Raw genomic sequence first — 7,289 nt, forward strand, 5'->3', positions numbered from 1 at the left:
TGCTAGTCTTGTGGTGCTTGCCAGCACATGCCAAAACAAGTCTCGCACCAACAGGAAAAAAATTCCACCACACTACAGATGGCGGAATTTAGTGGAACTCCTTGTTACACGCATAGTGCAGAGTTCCAGAATTCCACAAACAGAATCCTCTTTAGTACCCATGCCCTGGGCACCATGGGTAACAGGGACATACAAAGGCTGTAAAGTACTTGACCATTGGGCTAAGATTAACATTACTTAGTTTTAGGGAAAGAGAACTGGCACTGGGGCCTGGTTGGCAAGGACCCAAAGCACTTTCATCAAAAAGCATCAGTACCAGTGAGCAAAAAGTGACTATGTGAAAAAGGGGCATTTTCCTACAATGGCCTTTCTTGTGGCTTTGCTACTGGCTTTCCCTGGGGACTAACCATCCTCTTGGTGCCATTATGGGGTGCACACAACACTCCAAGGATGTGGCCTCAAGAACCTCCATGCATGGGATCACGGCACCGGTCACTGGGACACGGCATACATGGATGACAAGATTAGTAAATTTCGAGCCAACATTGACACTTCTAGGAAATGGTTGGAGGGCAAATTTGACTCCCTTTCTATTGAGCTAGGTCTTACCAGAGACAACTAGCAGAAGATCTCAGAAAGGGTTGCTGTCCTGGAGACCAAGGTGCAGACCCTGACTCCAGCTGATCATTGCATTTCAGGTCTTGAAGTTCCAAAAAAGGAACTAATCCTCCCCCGCAGAAAAATCATCAAGTACCTCAAATCCCCCCCCCAACCCTCCACGGCCAGAGACATGACCCCAGGTGATCCAAACACCAAACCACCAAAATGAGGAAGTTCAGGTATACAGGGGCGGCAGTATAGAGAAGTTTGGTGATCTGATTCCGGGTACACCCAGGCCCATGCCAAGCATAGTAGCATTTCAGAACTCCCAGTGGAGTCAGTCAAACAACACTTTCCTCATATCAACAGAGATAACTAGGGCTCCTGATGGTGTATCATCAGTAACAATTGCTGGGTGCTAGGCATAGTGCTGTGCATAGGAATGAAGCCTGTCTGGTCAGGATAAACTAGAAAGCACATATGCGAAATAAACGAGTCACCAATAATTCACTCAAGATCTTGTAATCTGGAATGAGCATGGATGGTTGTAGTAAGAATCAAGAAGACGGTTCTTATCCTTCTTTGGTAGTGACAATGGCAGCCTCTCGCAGCGAGGCAGTAAGGTTACCACACTGCTAGGAAATCATTGAAAAGCACCACTAGTCTAAGAACATGGTCCACCGCGAAGGCCGCGTAAAGTTCTATTGGAAACCCATCTAGCCCAGGCACCTTATACCCCACCTTTTCCTTAGTTGCTCCCCGTATCTCCTGCTCCATGGTATCTATACCCAGTTGATCAGCCACTGCCAGCTTGAGGGACACTAGAGATGCATACGCAATATAGGTCAATATTTCTCCCTCACAACAAGTACTGTTAAAGATATGACTGCATCAACACTTAATTGGTCTCCTGTGTGAAAACGTAATGCCCTGAGAAACCACGGAGCTGGAGTACAGTGTGACCATCCAAGACATCCTGTAAAAGCCATGGCAGCATCCTATTACAATAGGCCCTAGTTTCATATGTCCTACAATTAAAGTAGCAAAAGATCTCCACTAGCTCAAACAGTCTCTCTCGCTGCTCCAGCGAGCGCCCCACCCATCCAAAGTCCATTCCTGCCTACTCACGACCATCTAACATGCCTCCTACTGCTGAATATCCGAGAGAAGCTGAGTGGAAACCCCCACTCTAGAAATACAATACAGCCAAATCAAGATCTTCATAACCTCCCATTCCATCCCTACCAACAAAGCTTAACCAGCATTATCAGTCCAGTACTGCTACCAATAGAGGTGCACAACCATTAAGACTCAGAATGCTTGATCACCCAAAAGTGCTGGATCTAAAGACCAGGCAGGCACACTAGGCCTAGATGAGAATAACCAAAACTTGCCCAGCACGGGGGAGCTTTTTCAGAATAGGTTTTTGCTAAATACTGTAGCCCGACCACCCTGCCACAAAGTGTCCTACATGTAAAGAGCCTGTCAATCTGAACCTCAATATCATGCAGTCTAGAGCGGTAGGAGTGCACACGAACCTCTGGGTTTCGTACCGCTAACTATCTATCAAATCCCACTGTCCAGACCACAAGTGGACTGCCAACAGGCGAGCCATGCAAAGGAAGGTGAGACCAATCAACTCAAATCTGACACAGTTAAAGTCACTCCCCCACCAGTCTCGAATAGGGCACCATAAGTAATAGCAGGGACAACAAGTTGGTAGGGAAGAATGACTGATCCAGGTTTGGCGCATAAATACTTAAGAGGGCTCCATCCCTGCTATTTAGGCACCAATACAAGGACATATCGTCCCACAGGGTATATAACCACACTACGCAAGCAGAAAGGGACCCCAGACCTGATCCAAATAAGAGCACCCCATGAAAAAACAGAAGCAGCAGCAGAGTTAGCCACAAAGTGCCCCTGAAGGATGCAGCCCTCAGTCTCCATAAGGTGGGTCTCCTGGAGGAACACAACAAGCCCTTCCCCCTTGTTTCAATTTGGACAGGACATTGTAACTCTCGGAAAAGGGGAGGAAAATGAGGCCCTGAACATTCCATGAAAGCAACTTAATTTGTGTAACCATGGCTAGTGGGCCAAGAGGGAGAGGGACAATGAAGGGAACTGTCCGGCAACTGAACCTCACAGAGCCAGGAGGGCACCGTTGTACAAAATGTCGCCACAGCCTCATACGTACCAATCCTCTGGCAAACAAGCAAGTACACAACAAAACAATACCCCAACAGTTCCTCCCCCCTAAGGTCAGACATACAACCATCCTGTCCAATTACCACACACAGGCCGCAGCTAGGAACCAACTAAATTCCAAAAGGTCAACTAGATCAATATAGGAAAAAGACATGTGGGGTGGAGAACCAACACTCAAGGAAGACAACTGTTCAATGGGGCATGTCTTGCAAGACCTCCCCCTGCAACCATCCAATAGGAGGAAAGATATCATACATTAATGCACTTCCATAGAACCAACCCACCTCAAACACTGTATATAAGAAAGATGATGGGGGTCAAAAGGAGTCCCATCCAGATCTCAAATTGGCAACCTCCACTATTCCAGTGCCACCTGCGTCAAAGAAGGGCAGGTCACACCTTGCCATTGAATATGTTGGTAGTTTTGGGTGCAAAGAGTGGTTTGGCCATGATGTCTCAGGTCGCACCGCACTCTTGTCATAAAGTTCAAATCCAGTCTCATGCCGCAGACGGATCTATGAAGAAATGCACTTGGTCCTCAGACTGGACCCACAGGGAGGGAGGAAGAGCAAGGACTAAAGTAGTCCCATGTCGCACACCTTCTTCACTGCCATGATAGATGACCTCTGTGTTTCAACCGTGAGTAAAGTCAAGGAATAGAGACACCTTCGCATTGTCCACCACAAATGAGCCAAGTGCACTGGCCAGCTGCAGGAGGTGATCTCATTCCCTGAAATGTAGAAGGTGGGCCACCACAGGACGCTGCGAGACCCCTGTGCTAGCACCCTGTGTGAATGCTTCAGTGCATAGAATTTTTAGACTCCCCTCAGGGGGCACAGCCTCCTGGAGCCAGGTCTAAAGAAAAGCCAACAGTGAGTCCACCTCAACATATTCAGGTAGCCCCACAATATGGACGGTAATACTCCTGTTCCGTCCTTCCTGATATTCTAAGAGAGCGGCCAGGTGCCAATTCTGTTCCTCAAGAGTCAAGATGTGATGATCCATATCAGGGTCTGCACTTTGGCCTCCACGACATGAGCCTTTGAGATGTTCTGTGAGTTCTCATGGAGAAGACGCAGCTCTAGGAAAGGGAGTCAATTTTGCCTTCCGACTGTTCCCTTGAAGTGTCCATGGTGGCTAGACATATAAACACACATACATATTCACACACACACACACCGGTTACACCCAGACCTTTAATCTACTTTTTTAAGTTACTTCAATTCAGAAAGTTTAGGCTTTCACATTTAGGTGGGCAAACCTTTAATTAACTCAACCAAGCGCTGGAGCAGCCTGCCTGTAGATAATCTACTTTTTTGCATGCACACCCCATGTTTATGCCTTATTCTGGACTGTATATTTTGTTGGCTTCCGAATTCTGTGCACTTTTCCCTTGCTAACCACTAGTAAAATTGTCTATGCTCCACTTGACGCAGTGGTTTCTCCAATTGGTACATTTAACCTTCGTAGCTCCATAGTATATGGTGCACAAAATGCATCCAGGGACTGGAAGTTAAATGCAACAAGTTGAATACAGCACCTATTTTGTCATCCACTACAGTGGTGGGCCCAACAGGACTACAGACCTACCCTGTGTAGCCAGATTACTGCAGTGTAAACCCTGCAGTACTACTGGCCAAAATGACCCTATTACAGGAGAAAATCTTACATCACATTTTTTTATATCACCCCTTAGTAGACCTTGTAGCCCACAATGTAGGGTACAAGGTTTTAAAATGTGGACTATGTAGAAAATGGTTACCATGTCCTGACATGGACAAGCACCCAAAAACCCAATTTCACTGTGGCAGGCCCATCTATCCTATGCTAAACAGTGCACATTAAAATATTTAACACATGAAACTCCTGGGGCACACTGAAAATGAAGAGAACAGTATGCAAAGACATTTCTTGTTGATCCCAGGTCTACTAGATTAAGGACCCTGCTATTGTCCTGCCAGACTTAGATCTTTGGATTTGTTGTGGGTACAGTGCTCTCTTCAAAAATCGATTTCAGTTGTGAACACATTAAGATCAACATAGTACCCTCCCCACTCACACCCCCAATCCTAGAGCCAGAGCCAAGCATATGACAGCTAGGCTGAATGGGACACCTGGAGGAAGAGTGGTGGGAGGAGTAACCCCCTGACTCTGAATGGGATGGTGCTTCCCTAGTACAATGCTGGCTCCACCCCCTGTGGTGTGTCTGATCACTGAGCCCCCACCTGACAAACGGGAGAGGAGCTGGGCAAAACTAAGTGCTCCAAATCCCCTCTAAACCAGTTCTGACTGGTATCCCCAAGCCCTGTGCTGTGACACAAAGAAATGTTGCTGATATAAATATAGGGGCTGTGACCCCATGAGAATGTGCTGTACCTGATCCAAAACCTACGGGGGCGTGCTGCTGCTGCGGCCCAGGAAGACCTGCCAGGAAGGCTGCCTCTCTGGGCCCAGCATGGCCCCCTGGATTCCTACAGGCTTCTGGGACTTTGCTGCATCAATCGCCTCGTGAGCGCTACACTTTATTTTACTTTTGCTCCCAGCAGAGAGGATCCTGTTTTCCTGCAGCTGCAGCGCTGCGCTGCAAACCCAGGAGAGGGAATCACCAGGTGTAGGGATTCCCCCTATGTTGCCTTATGGAGCGGGAGTCCACCCCTCTGCTTGTGCAGCTGAGCGGGTGCCCACCCTGCTTTATACTTTTTAAGTGATAGCGGGTGCCCACCCCGCGTTCGGAGCTGCTGAGTGGCTGCCCACCCCGCTTCACGCTTGTTAATTAAAAGTGGGCGCCCACCCCGCGTCTGGAGTTGTTGGCGGGTGCCCACCCTGCTTATGAGTTACTTTTGCGGCGGGTGCCCACCCCGCATTTGTCAAAGGAGAATCGCCGCCGAGAGAGGGGCCACCGGGCCGCTTCAAGCGTGACCCGGAAGACATGCAAGGTTGCCTGACTGTGGGCGGGGCCTTGAAGCCAGCAACAGGAAGTGCCGGCCGGACGAAGGCGGAGGGAAGTCAAGGAAGTTGACATGCCTGCGCAGGGCTCCCGTGTGCAAGGGAGAGCCCCGCAGTGCCAGCGGCAGGAATCGAGGAGAAAGCCTGCATGTTGTGAGGAGCAGGCTCACCGAGTCGGAGCCTGCAGACAGGCGGGTCTCCTGTGAAGATGAGGAAAGCCCCGCCTACGTCACCACAAAGGAGAGAGTCCCCGGGGAGTGGGGGCTCTCCTGCTACACTCCGCCAGTCCAGGAAGGGGACCAGAGAAGCAATGAGTGGCCTCAGCGGAGGAGCGGAAACCCCGCGAGCCGGTGATTGATGGCTCTTTGTTGTTGGGTCACAGAGTCTGAGCAGTCCCGCCAGGAGAGCGGGCCTCTCCAACGTTGCTGGCATAATTGTTTATAGAGGGCCCAGAGGGTCACATGCTTCTCCCCGTGTGGACCAGAAAGCACCGTAGTGCCGGGCCCCTAGTTTCATTTACAGCTGCCCCGCTTGCTAGAGGGCAGTTGCCACGCTTTGGGAGCATGATGTTTAGAGAACCACAGGGCCCCCTCCCGTGACTCACAGCTGCGCCGCACCAGCGCGGGCAGCTGCAACGTTTGGCAAATTGTTCAAAGGGCACATTGAGAGCCCAGGCCTGCATTTGATCTGCACAGCTGCCCAGCAAGTAGAGGGCAGCTGCAACGTTTAGGCCACAGTTCTTTTGGGGCATTATGAGATAGGAGCGAGATGCACTCCTTTGCCCTAGCGCATGGGCGCACTTTGGATTCCGCTGCCCAGGCAGCAGCCCTGACATTCTGGACACAGGGTGTTTGAGCACCCTTGAGAAGGCCAGTTGGCCAGGGGGACTGAGAGGTTTGTAGGGCGCCAGGCCCTAATGTGATTTATGTCTACTATGGTCTTTATTAGGAGACTATGTGCTAAATGTGATTTATGTGGTGCTAGGAAATGTGATTCATGTAGATGATTTACGCACCCTGTTTTATACGTCTAAATGTGGTTGTTATGATTATGGTTAGTTTGCATATTATTGTTTATGCTAGTGAGATTACGTTCCACTGAGATTATTTCCTAATGTGAGTTATGCTTAGGAGGTGAGGGTCTGATACGTTTAGACTTATGTGAGGATTGCATAATGTGCTTATGCTGGTGAGGTTGGCGCAGAATGTAATTCACGCCTAATGTCATACTGTGCATAATGTAGTTTATGTTACAGGCTGATGCTAAGTACAGTGATTACCAGTGTTTACTGGTTGTACGTTTATGATATATTTTACATTTACTAAGTTCACTAAAAGACGGTTCTGACAGTGGTCCAAGTGGCCCTGTCATGTGTATATAATCCCTTGTAAATATGACCTAGTGCCAGGTGGCACCATGCATATTATGTGTTTACTATTCTAATGTGTTCTGAGAATACAAAGGCTATTTTTGATATAACCTTGTGTGGAGTTTCTTTTGTAGTGTGCCTGGGATGTTGTTGCTGTGTGCGTGCG

This window comes from Triturus cristatus, chromosome 7 (assembly GCF_964204655.1).
Source record: "Triturus cristatus chromosome 7, aTriCri1.1, whole genome shotgun sequence".
NCBI lineage: Eukaryota > Metazoa > Chordata > Amphibia > Caudata > Salamandridae > Triturus > Triturus cristatus.